Raw genomic sequence first — 13,528 nt, 5'->3', positions numbered from 1 at the left:
ATTTCCCGACTCGGTCTTTCTACGAGTCTTTGGATCCTTTTTTCACGTGACCCGCATTGTATTTTTTAGTAGAGGAAACAGTTTCCCCATTCCCTTTCGCGTGGCCGCTGTTTTAGTAAGACGTGAATGATATTTGCTCAAGTCATCATACTGACTGGTTTTGTTATTTTCACTTTACATTTACACACAGTTTAGTGCAGTGTAATTATTTGCCGTGATAATTAAATGCTAGTGTGATAATAAATGACCAAATCATACAAACTGTCATGATACATTATTTTAATGCAAAAATGTCTTTTAAAATAGTATCTGCTGGTGCACATGTCATGCACTAACCTACATAAGAATATGATACGTGTTTGCGGTGGACGGATACACCCCCCCCCCCCCCCCCGTTGAAATGAACGAATGACTCGGAAAAAAGATTCGTTCATTTTACTGAACGAGATTCAAAGAACCGAATAAGTAAAATGATCCGAACTTCCCATCACTAGTAACAATCATACAAATATTTATATCATTAGAAAGCCATACTTATTTTCTTTAAAATGGTTTGACCCTTGTGTTGCCTTCGGGTCACAATGGACCCATTGTTGTGTTGCGACAACTTTACCCAATACAAAAACAAATAAAAAGCCATTTATTTTAACCTTCGCGCTGGGGGGGGGGGGTCTGAGACAGCCCGACGGTTAAAAGAAAATGCTTCACTTTATTTTTGCATGAGGTAAAGTTGTCGCAACACGACGGTGGGTCACAATAGGTGCGTTCGACATGAACTGACTTAATGCGGCACTGCAGCCGGCTGCAGGTGGCTGACTTGAACCAGTGAATTCTGGTTAGACATTTTGTCCGACTTGAGACGGCGCCGAGGCTAGGTCACTGTGAAGTAGCCATCAAAGTACCGTGAGATCGATTCGAGAACTGCCGGCTGTGTAGCCGAGTGCATTTTCTCAAGAGCAACTGCACGGGTTCTAATGACGACACAGCTATTTCATGATTGGCCAGACTCACACACGACAACTTTGACGCGTGTTTTGTAATTATTCTGACACCTTCAGTTTCGCCAACGCTCAAATCCGGACAAAACTGTTTAATTTAATTAAAAATGTGTTAAAGAAAGGGTTTTATTCCGCCTCTTCACTAATGGAAAGAAGTTTACTTATAAAGTAAAGTAAGCAAACAGCGCTTGATCGGCCATGACTGACGTCAACGCAGCAAACCACGAGAAGCTGGAATGTCCGACTTCACAGAGCCGTTTTCAACTTCTCCCCGACTGCAAGCGGCTACTCTCGCCGGTCGTTTCATGCAGCCGCAGTCCATGTCGAATGCACCTATTGACTGAAAGGTCACAATGACCCGAAGATAACACAAGGGTTAAACAGTTCAGGTATATTAATACCCTGTCCTGGGGTCCGTTCTTCGTACGTCGCTTATTACATCCGAGATCAAATGACACATCCAAGATGACATCATCTTGCTAATCATGATCTGGCTAATTGGGTTCTTCGAATACTCTTGTTGATTATGATTAGTATAGATGGATTGAGTTGTGCGTTGGTCTAAAATGGGGTATGTGTCGATAGTAGAAACCTTGATGAGCCACGCTGCTATTGGCTGCTCACATAAGTCCATGGCTGCTCACCATGGCCAAAAAGAGCGCCCCGTTTTTTCCGCAACAGAGCCAAACAGAGCAGGAGCTTGCTCAAAGGTTACCCTGAATTTGAAGACGCCAGGGAACACCTCAAAGTCTGCAAAATCCAAGAAAGAGGGCTGGCAAATAGTAGCAGACCAAATTAAATGTATAGTAGTGACCACGTTAGATCTTTTATCGCTTATTACAGTACGCTAGGCCTATGTTTTTGTATTTTCATAATTACTTTGTTTATCATCTTTAATGTCATATAATGTAATGTGGTTTCAACAAATTAATGATGTAAATGACACCCTCACGAAAACAAACATAGGCTATCTCTCAAAAAGTATAGTAGCCTATCGTGCTATGCTTAAGTATCTATCTATCACGCAATGCGTGACTAATTCGGGTTCATGTTAAATTCTGCTAATTATTCTTGCACCTTCCACAACAGATTGTTGTAAAAACGGACAAGACATGCTGTGACAGACTTCCTGTATCACCTCTGCTTATGAAGCCGCAATCAAATCTTGTTTACATAAAATAAGCGTGCTCCTGAGCAGGTTTAAGATACAGGACTTGTTGCTATGACAGCAAGTCCAGAATGAGCTTCGAAGAACCAAACAATGCAAGATAATGACAAATCGTCAACAAATCCAGCTAACTGAGTTAGCGACGTACGAAGAACGGGCCCCAGATGTCAAAACCAAACCCTGACACATTGCTGAACACTGAGATAATGATACTATGCTGACAACTAAGAACTCAACTTCAATCTGGCTGATGTTAGCCGACCCGGCGCATAGGCCCTATAGACCACATCTCAACATTAGTAGGCTACAACATGTTTTCTTACCCACATAAAATACATATCCCCATTATCTGCTACAATTAAACCTGTAAGCTTTCGTTTTGTTCTTAAGAATGAACTGTAATTGTTTCATTGGACAGCCATTCACTTTAGCTATCCAGCATGTTTACCTGTACCTTTGTAATTACAAGACCCCTGTCCAGATGTCCAGAAGACACCTTGCTGAACAGATAATGATACTATGCTGACAACTAAGAACTCAACTTCAACCTGGCTGATATTAGCCCACCCATTCCTTACACATGGTAGAGGTGTTGAAATTAATTGAATAATCGATGCATTGCGATGCGGACATGGACGATGCTGCATCGATGCAGTGGCCGACCATAATAGATTGTAACGCAATGATGTCGCTCGTTAATTTTCCGGCCACGGCATAAACATTCAAATGAAAAATAACATTCTCAGTAGCCTAACCCGTTTCATCTCGACCTATGACAGACTCTAGTCTTATCTGGGTCTCATTTACCTTACGTCATTAATCGCGATTCGCATACGTGCCACAGCAAAATAGCTGAGGGTGGTTGTGAGATCGTCCTTAAAAACGCTCTAAGCATTTTAAAAGCTGAGATATGGAACTTCATTTCGGATTTTACCAAAAGGCTGGGAAGCACAAACTGGAAAAATCGCATGCGATATGCAAAGCCTGTCATTCCAAAATTAATTACGTTGGGAACACTACCAACTTTAGGAATTACGTTAGCCGTTTCCATCGTGAGTTGCTAGCAACAACAACTGCCGTGGAAAATGCAAACTCTGGGCCAGCAACTCCGAGGATTGATGCAACTCTGTTTTCAATACTGCTAATAATACTGTCTGTTGTGTTCAGACTTGTTAAATGAAAAAGATTACTTACTACTTGTATTTTTGGATGAAAACATAACCATATGAAGTAATATAGAAAACTGTATTATATTGAACTATACAGTATCTTAATGCATTCTGTCAAGTCAAATATCCTATATGGCTTTAATAGAAAAATGTATTTGACGCATCGTGATGCATTGAGTAATCGAATCGAAGACATGATAATCGTAATCGAATGGAAAGATCAGTGAAGATTCACACCTCTAATACATGGCTTATTATTTTTACTTTGCATTTCACGATCCATTCACGATAACTACACCATTGCAAAGATTAAACATACACTTACAGCACATTTACACCCAATCATGGGAATTAATGAAAGAATACAGACCCAACGGCGTCATTGCACTTACAATTAGAAACCAAGTATTTTCTCGCGTCTAAGCGCGCAACTCTGCTGAAATGAGCTGATACATAACAGAAAATACTCAGTGTGCCCTACGAAGGAAGGAAATTGCATGTCATGCATTTTCTTCAAGACTCGACAGATTATTTACTTTCGGTTGCATGTCGTAGTTACTAAATTTGAGCTAGTTTGTGTGCATGCATCAGCTATTGCTTGATAATAGTAGCCATTTCAAGTAGACCATAGAGATAGGTCTGAATCCGATCAGTACAATAGGCTGTTGTTGAACTATTAAATTGAAGACAATGTAGTTGATATTACCCCTGTTAAAAGCAAATTCATCATCAAGTTATATTTGTATTACAAATAGTAGAACACTCACTCACCCATGACAAATACTTTTCACCACGAATTGCAAAAAGTTCCTATCAAGGTGTCAATAAAGCTAAATAAACAAAGAACGTTTGCAGTAGTGGCGTGCCTAATGTGAATTTCTAAATTACGAGACACCATTGATGTACATCTGTCGTGTGATTTGGGCTTTTGTGTATGTGCGTCAGTGATTTTGAATGATATTATTGTCTCTCATCTACCAGGCATTCAAAGGGAACAGAGCAGCACTGAAGGCATCATTTCAAGTCAGCCTCCACATTGCCAAGGCAAAGAAGCCCCATTCCATTGGGGAGCAGCTGATAAAACCATGTTTAAAAGATGTGTCTCTCTCTCTCTTGGGTGAGGAAGCAGCAAACAAAGTTGAGTCTGTCCCACTCTCAAATAACACAGTTGCAACTAGAATCAAAGACAGTTGACATCCAAAAGTCAGTTACAGGGGAATTAATGGAACACTAAATATTTTCACTGCAGCTAGATGAGTCTGTTGATGTTGCTGGGATTCCCCAGTTAATGGTCTTTTCCAGGTACATCAGTGGTATGGATATGAAGGAGGAGTTCCTGTTCTGTGACCGGCTGCACACAACAACAAGGGGAGAGGATATTTTCAGAGTGGTGGACACGAATTTGAAAGATCTCAAATTGGAATGGATTAACTGTATTGGAATTTGCACTGATGGTGCCAGGAACATGACTGGGTGCAGGTCTGGTTTTGTGGCTCATGTTCGTAAAGTGGTCCCAAATGTGAAGCTGACACATTGTATCATCCACAGGGAAGCTTTGGCCAGCAAAGCATTACAGTGTGACCTAGGAGAGGTTTTTGATGTGGTTGTGAGAATTGTGAATCTAATCAAAAAGCGACCATTACAATCAAGGCTCTTCACAGAGCTATACAGGGAAATGGGGGCAGAGCATGAGCACCTATTCTTTCACTGTGAGGTGAGGTGGCTCTCCAGGGGAAGAGTTCTGCAGAGAGTGTGGGAGCTGAGAGAAGAGGTCATGGCCTACCTCAAAAATGAAGACCCTAACTTTGCCAAGCATTTTCAGGACAAGTGTTGGCTGGCAATATTTGCATATCTTGTGGACATTTTCAACAAGCTCAACACACTGAACAAAAGCCTTCAAGGAAAGGAGAACAGCATTTTGGAGCTGGAAGATGGAATTCAAGGATTTGCTGCACGCCTGGCTCTGTGGCAACGCCAGCTGGCTGCGGGAGAACTGGCAGTGTTTCCGGTCCTTTCTGCCTACCAAGAGAACACGGGTGTCCCCCTGAGTGACTCTGTGAAGCAGAACATAGTTGAGCACATGTCTGGCCTACAGAAGAACTTTAAGCAATACTTCCCTGACTCACAGGGATCTCAAAACCTTCAGTGGGTGAAGTATCCCTTCCAAGCTGTGCCATCACTAGAGTTGGGTCTAAGTCAGACAGAGTTAGAGGCATTGGTCACACTGCAGGTCAACAATGGCAGTAAGATGCTGTTTGGTGACAATCACTCTCAGTTTTGGATTGCTCATCTCCAGCAGGAAGAGTTCTCTTGCTTGGCTAGCAAAGCTGTAAATGTGTTGATTCAGTTTGGCACCACATACTTATGTGAATCTGGGTTTTCTACTCTAGCATACTTGAAAATCAAATACCGAAACAGACTCAATCCCCAGCATGACCTCTGAATAGCACTTTCACAAACCAAGCCCAGAATAAATCTGCTGGTTGAAAACTTCAACCAGCCACATACTTCTCATGAGATTTAATTGTGCCTTAGATGACATATTATACCCCTTCTGGCATGTCAGGTCAGTAGGGGTGGAACGGTACATGTATTCGTACCGAACCGTACGGTAGGGCGTCACGGTTCGGTGCATGAAATTACACGGAGAATACACGGTATAAAAATAAATAAAACTTGCGTGCAAATTAATTAATGTAATGCGGAACTACTGTTAGATACTCGTGTTCTTTAGGGACATCTAATCTGAAGCTCTGTTTGGTGCCGCCGTGAGTCAGAGATAGGCTAGCTAGCAGCACTAAGGATGAGTATGGCGAGTGGTAGCGACCCACGAGAGATAGAGGACCCGCCGGCCTTTTTAAGATTGCAAGTTTGGGAAAACTTCGGTTTCCCATTCAGTTACAGTAGTACAGGCGAGAGAGTGGTGGATAAGACAAGCACTGTGTGTCGGCGTTGTTCAGCAGTTATGGGCAGTGACGTGCAGTCTGGGTAGGCAAGGTAGGCACTGCCTACGCTGCCAAAATTCAAACGTAAAAATGTTTATTAAATCATTTTATTTAATAAACTTGTATTTGTATTTTTACTGTTTATTCTTGTGATTTATATATGCAATATGTGTGTTATTCCAATTGTTTAGACGTTACGATGACATGTAGCAGTTACGCTTAATCAAACACAAAAAAATTGTAGAATAAGCAGTGCTTTTACTGTCCGTTCACTGCGGACGACAAGCGAAAAACTCACTTGCGCACTTCGAATCTGTATTCTTCAACTTGTAGGCTATGTTGAAAAGTAACTCTGCTGTGCCTTTGCACGTAAATATGTTATGCCAGTAGTAATCACCTACGTTACGTATCAAACATGGACCAATTAAAATCGAGATATTACTGGACATTTGCGCAGCTAACGTCATTACACCAGCTACATTGTAAGCGTAATCCCCGCAAAATTCAAGTCAAAATGACAGCAGCTGTGTCTGCCGATATCACAGAGTTGAGGAATTTCTCCAAGCTCGATTTTATTCAAAGAATTAGGTAATTAGGTAATCTGGCTTTCATAACTCAGTGCCTAGCCTCTTACTGACATCGCACGTCACTGGTTGTGGGGTATGTGAGTGGAAATACATCTAACATGCTAACGCATATAACGCATCTGGCGTGTGCTAGCTAAATGACTAAAAATATCCGACGCCATCACCCAGGTGTGCCAATCACTGTAACGAGACAAAAAAAACTGTCCAACTTCTCCTCGCTACAGTGCTTAACCAGCCATTAGATACACATACAAATGGGGCCCAAAAAATTACTGACGCAATCGGAATTTACATGTCATCTTCAATGCGCCCGTATTCACTCGTAGAGGAACCTGGTTTGTTTTGCTTTTCCATCCGTTGTACCGAACTCGTACCGAACCGTGATGTCAGAACCGCGGTATGAACCGAACCGTGACTTCAGTGTACCGTTCCACCCCTACAGGTCAGTAGTATCATTTAAAAAATGTATCTGAATGTTGCTCATTGTTGGTGTTTAACCCTTGTGCTGCCTTCGGGTAACATGACCCAAAGGTTCATAACGAACCATCGTTGTGTTTACCCAATTTTACCCAATACAAAAACAAATAAAAATAATTTTCTTTTAACCTTTGCAATGTGGGGGGTCTGAGAAAGACCAACGGTTAAAAGATAATGCTTCACTTTGTTTTTGTATGCGGTAAAGTTGTCGCAATATGACGGTGGGTCACAATGACTGATGGGTCTGAATGACCCGAAGATAACACAAGGGTTAAAGTTGAGGGATGTTTGGAGGGGGGGCTGAGAAAGGGGTGACAAATAGAAAGAGTAGAAAATGTTTGTTCATTTAACCCTTGTGTTATCTTCGGGTCATTCTGACCCATCAGTCATTGTGACCCACCGTCGTATTGCAACAACTTTACCGCATACAAAAACAAAGTGAACCATTTTCTTTTTTTTTGTATTGGGTAAAATTGGGTAAACACAACAATGGTTCGTTATGAACCTTTGGGTCATGTGACCTGAAGTCAGCACAAGGGTTAAAAGTGTTACAAAATTGTATGTACATATGAGGTGGAGAGGATTTTTTTATTGCACTCTAGACATTTGATTATTGCTGTCATGTGTTTTTATGATTAAATAAATACCAGGGTTTTTCCTGGGTCAAAATGGGTCTTCGGTGCTCAAAAAAAAAAAATATGTGTATATATATATATATATATATATATATACTTTTTTTTCTTTTTTCTAATCAATGTATTTATTCCAAGGTGTTTTGCATCTCTATTTTAGGTGCATCTATGCACCTAAAATACAAACGTGAGCAAGGGCAGCAATCGCTATCGAATCAACAGACATGTGCAATTTAGCTAGCAGGGGAAGAATATAAACAACGAAAATCACCAGTTAACTTGATTTAAATTTGCAAGAACTATAGACTTATACAATAACAGGCTTAAATGAACTGACAACATAAGTTATACGACTTACAGTTCTCAAGGACGCACACACGCAATCTCAACTGCGGTGTGAAGCGCATGCAATTCTCCGACATGCACCAACAATCACTGCTGATAGACGGCCTAAAATTTTGTACAGCCTGATTTCTGATGCCGTGGCGGCAGAAATTTAGCCATAGAGGAAACACTGCACTATATATTATAATTCCAGGTTAAGAATACCAATGGAGGCTGCGTTTGAAATAGAAAATCTAACTTTTGTCAGCATTTTGAGTGGAAATTCCATTTGCATTTGTACAGGTGTATTCGTGCACGTCGGGCTGGCCCTCGCAGCGGAACGACAGTTTAGTGGCCACTCTGTCTATTCGCACACCTCACAGTTGCATATTGATCAGACACGAAGACACGCTTATCAACTCGATTACTATTGATCAAAACAGAACGAGGGTTCGGCTGTAGCCTACTTGAAACATACTATTGAGAACGTATTCGCTGACATGCATTGCACGCGTGATGAACACAGCTTTTTTTGTTGTTTTTTCATCGCTGACTTTTTTTTGCCTTTGGCGCTCGGGATTTGTCATTGGCGCTCGGGAAAACGGCTTTGGCGCTCGCCAAGATCTTCTCTATGCAGGAAAAACCCTGAATACATTTCATATCCATAGTTTGTTGTGTTCTGTATCAGTAGTTAAAAAATATAGATCTTATGGCAATTTATGTAGTAGTTTGGGTCCCAGGGAGACACCATATTTCTCTTTTGGGTCTCGAGCAAAAAAAGTTTGGGAACCCCTGGGTTACAGCATAGCATTGGTAACTAAAGGGTTGATTGTTTGATCCCCAGTCCAACTTGGATTTCTGCAAGGTAGAAATACACTACCGTTCAAAAGTTTAGGGTCACTTAAAAATGTCCTTATTTTTCAAAGAAAAGCACTGTTTTTTTCAATGAAGATAACGTTAAATAAATCCGAAATACACTATACATTGTTAATGCGGTAAATGACTATTTTAGGTGGAAACGTCTGGTTTTTAATGAAATATCTACATAAGTGTATAGAGGCCCATTTCCAGCAACTATTACTGTATGTGTTCGAATGGTACATTGTGTTTGCTAATTGCCTTAGAAGACTAATGGATGATTAGAAGGATTAGAATTAGAATGCCAAAGGTCTGCAATGTTGTAATTGCTGCAAATGGAGCATTATTTGACGAAAGCAAAGTTTGAAGAACAAAATTTATATTTCAAATAAAAGTAATGATTTCTAATAATAATAATTAACCTTGTAAATGTCTTGACTATATTTTCTATTCATTTTGAAAGTTATTTGATAAATAAAAGTGTGAGTTTTCATGGAAAACACGAAATTGCCTTGGCGGTCCGATCCTCGGCTGCAGAAGCTAGCTCTAGGGACGTGGAACGTCACCTCGCTGGCGGGAAAGGAGCCGGAGCTGGTGCGCGAGGTAGAGAAGTTCCGGCTAGATATAGTCGGCCTCAACGAACAGCATCGGCTCCGGAACCAGTCTCTTTGAGAGGGGCTGGACTCTCTTCCACTCTGTAGTTGCCCTCGGTGAGAGGCGTCGAGCTGGGGTGGGAATACTTGTTTCCCCTCGGTTCGGCGCCTGTAAGCTGGGGTTCACCCCGGTGGACGAGAGGGTAGCCTCCCTCCGCCTTTGGATGGGGGGACGGGTCCTCACTGTTGTTTGTGCTTACGCACCAAACGGCAGCGCAGAGTACCCACCCTTTTTGGAGTCTCTGGGAGGGGTGCTGGAAAGCGCTCGTCCCAGAGATGCCCTCGTCCTCCTGGGGGACTTCAATGCTCATGTGGGAATGACAGTGAGACCTGGAGGGGCGTGATTGGGAGGAACGCCCCCCCCCGATCTGAACCCGAGCGGTGTTTTGTTGTTGGACTTCTGTGCTAGACACGGCTTGTCCATAACGAACACCATGTTCAAGCATAAGGGTGTCCATATGTGCACTTGGCACCAGGACACCCAAGGTCTCAGTTCGATGATCGACTTTGTAGTTGTGTCGTCGGAGCTGAGGCCGAATGTCTTGGACACTCGGGTGAGGAGAGGGGCGGAGCTGTCAACTGATCACCACCGGGTGGTGAGTTGGCTACGATGGTGGGGGAAGACGCCGGTCAGGCCTGGCAGGCCCAAACGTAATGTGAGGGTCTGCTGGGAACGGCTGGCAGAATCCCCTGTCAGAAGGAGCTTCAACTCCCACCTCCGGGAGAGCTTCGATCATGTCTCGGGGGGGCCGGGGACATTGAGTCCGAATGGGCCATGTACCGGGCCTCCATTGTTGAGTCGGCTGACCGGAGCTGCGGACACAAGGCGGTCGGTGCATGTCGCGGCGGTAACCCTCGGACCCGGTGGTGGATGCCGGAGGTGAGGGAAACCGTCAAGCTGCAGAAGGAGGCCTATCGGACTTTATTGGCTGGTAGGACTCCAGAGGCAGCTGATGTGTACCGGCAGGCCAAGCGGAATGCGGCTTTGGTGGTCGCGGAGGCAAAAACCCGGGCGTGGGAGGAGTTCGGCGAGGCCATGGAGAATGACTTCTGAACGGCTTCGAAAAGGTTCTGGACCACCATCCGGCGACTCAGGAGGGGGAAGCAGTGCACTGTCAACGCTGTATATGGTGGGGATGGTGCGCTGCTGACCTCGATGGGGGACGTCCTGGATCGGTGGAAGGAATACTTTGAAGACCTCCTTAATCCCACCAACACGCTTTCCGACGTGGTGGCAGAATCTGGGGACATCGGAGGGGGCCCTTCTATCTGGGGTGGATGAGGTCCTCCCGGAGTTTGGTCCGCATTGCCGGCAGTAAGTCGAACCTGTTCCCGGTGGGGGTTGGACTCCGCCAGGGCTGCCCATTGTCACCGATTCTCTTCATAACTTATAAGGACAGAATTTATAGGCGCAGCCAGGACGTTGAGGGGGTCCGGTTTGGTGACCTCAGGATTGGGTCGCTGCTTTTTGCGGATGATGTGGTCCTGATGGCTTCATCGGGCCGTGACCTTCAGCTCTCACTGGAGCGGTTCGCAACCGAATGCGAAGCGGCTGGGATGGGAATCAGCACCTCCAAATCTGAGGCCATGGTTATCGACCAGAAAAGGGTGGAGTGCAATCTCCGGGTCGGGGAGGAGATCTTGACCCAAGCGGAGGAGTTCAAGTATCTCGGGGTCTTGTTCACGAGTGAGGGAAGAATGGAGCGCGAGATCGACAGGCGGATCGGTGCGGCGTCCGCAGTGATGCGGGCTCTGCATCGGTCCGTCGTGGTGAAGAAGGAGCTGAGTCGAAAGGAGAAGCTCTCTATTTACCAGTCGATCTACGTTCCTACCCTCACCTATGGTCACGAACTGTGGGTAGTGACCGAAAGAACGAGATTGTGAATACAAGCGGCCGAAATGATTTCTCCGCAGGGTGTCCGGGCTCTCCCTTAGAGATAGGGTGAGAAGCTCGGTCATCCGGGAGGGGCTCAGAGTAGAACCGCTGCTCCTCCGCGTCGAAAGGGGCCAGTTGAGGTGGCTCGGGAATCTGATAAGGATGCCTCCTGAACGCCTCTCTGGTGAGGTGTTCTGGGCACGTCCCACTGGGAAGAGGCCCCGGGGAAGACCCAGGACACGCTGGAGGGACTATGTCTCTCGGCTAGCCTGGGAACGCCTCGGGGTCCCCCAGGAAGAGCTGGTGGAAGTGGCTGGGGAGAGGGAAGTCTGTGCCTCCCTGCTTAGTTTGCTGCCCCCGCGACCCGACCCCCGGAAAAGCGGAAGATGATGGATGGATGGATGGACCATGGAGTAGGGATGGGCATTTGAAATTATTTCACTATTCGAATAGTATCCGAAATGATTTTCGAATATCCGATAATCTATTTTTATTAATGCTGCTGCGGTTCCGTTATGTAATTAGCCTGACATGATGCAAAGCATACAGTAAACACATGAACCACCACACATTCTGGCAATAATTGTGACTTTAGCTATTATTTTTAATAAGGGTTAAATAAAGAAAACAAATGAAAGATCAATTTATTGAACATGAAGAAAAGACAATGAACTTGAAAAAACGCTGCATCTTCAGACGCAGGCTCTTAAACTTGGTGGAATAACGCTTAGCCTATTATTATGTGAAATAAAAAGTTAAAAAAAATACATTGGACGAAATTAAACACATTGGGTAGGCTTTCCTTGATAAAAACAAAAGACACACATGGAAAAATATTGCATATTAACTTGGATATTAACTTGGAACCTGAATCTTATAGGATACGGTGCGCCACCACACAAATACAAAAATAAATAGCCGATTACGCTACATGGCTACTGGTAAAAAAATTAATAAGCCACAACTGCATTAGCCATACGCATTTTTATTCAGGAAAATGAAGATATCCACATGCTCAGGGGAGAGGTGAGTACAGAGTCGATTTACGAGCAGGCCGGCAGTAGAAAAGATACTCTCTGCAGGAACTGAGGTTGTGGGTACTGCAAAGTACTGCTTAGCCAGGATACTAAGCTTCTTGTACTGGTCTTGGTTGATTCTTCACTACTCCAGTGGGTTGGCCTGGGGTGGGATGCATGGCTCGCTGAAATACAGCGCAACTTCGCTTTGTTGGTTATCATTATTGTTGTAGTAGTCCTCTCCAAAAAGTGTGTTGAGCGTTTTAGCCATTTTCCCGGTTTTGAGCACCAAATGAAATGAAAGCAGACTCGCAGGGTGACGTAGCCTACCTTTTTTGATTATGTTTTCATCATTTCTAACGTCACAACTATTAGAATTCATGACACATGGAAAGCTTATTATATATTTAATTTAAAGGTTTTTCATAAAATAAAATAAAACATTTTTTAAATTCAACTACGCTCATAAGTATTCGAATACTAACTTACTTTAGGATATCCGGATATTCGATTAATCACGCTCATCCCTACCATTGAGGTGAGGACTTGCAGGCTTTCTTCTCCCCTAACTCTGTCCGTGCCACAGTCAGCAGCCTTACATCATCCGTGTAGCCCCTTCTCTGCTTTCTCTCTCAGCATCCTTCTCTCACTCTCACTGATCCTCTCAGAGGCACAGCACTTGCAAAGTATGTATTTGCTTCCGTATGTATTGTGGTATGCAATTGTTTATTGGACCTTGTTAATCCATTGTTTAATGTTAATATTGAATATGTCAATGTGTAGTGATGGAAATCTGTGAATGCAACATAAACAATCTTTTAGCAT

At 43.7% G+C, this 13,528-nt stretch overlaps 1 protein-coding gene across 5 annotated transcripts in view; it reads right to left on the bottom strand.

Annotated features, from left to right (window-relative positions):
- The window catches only part of rabggta (Rab geranylgeranyltransferase subunit alpha), a 78,684-nt gene that overhangs the window by 31,163 nt on the left and 33,993 nt on the right, over positions 1–13,528 (bottom strand). The gene's annotated exons all lie outside the window — the stretch shown is intronic.

The sequence above is a fragment of the Osmerus eperlanus genome, chromosome 26, assembly GCF_963692335.1.
Source record: "Osmerus eperlanus chromosome 26, fOsmEpe2.1, whole genome shotgun sequence".
In the NCBI taxonomy this organism is placed as follows: domain Eukaryota; kingdom Metazoa; phylum Chordata; class Actinopteri; order Osmeriformes; family Osmeridae; genus Osmerus; species Osmerus eperlanus.
The sequence above is the reverse complement of the archived record's forward strand: the minus strand, read 5'-3'. Positions and strand labels throughout refer to the sequence as shown.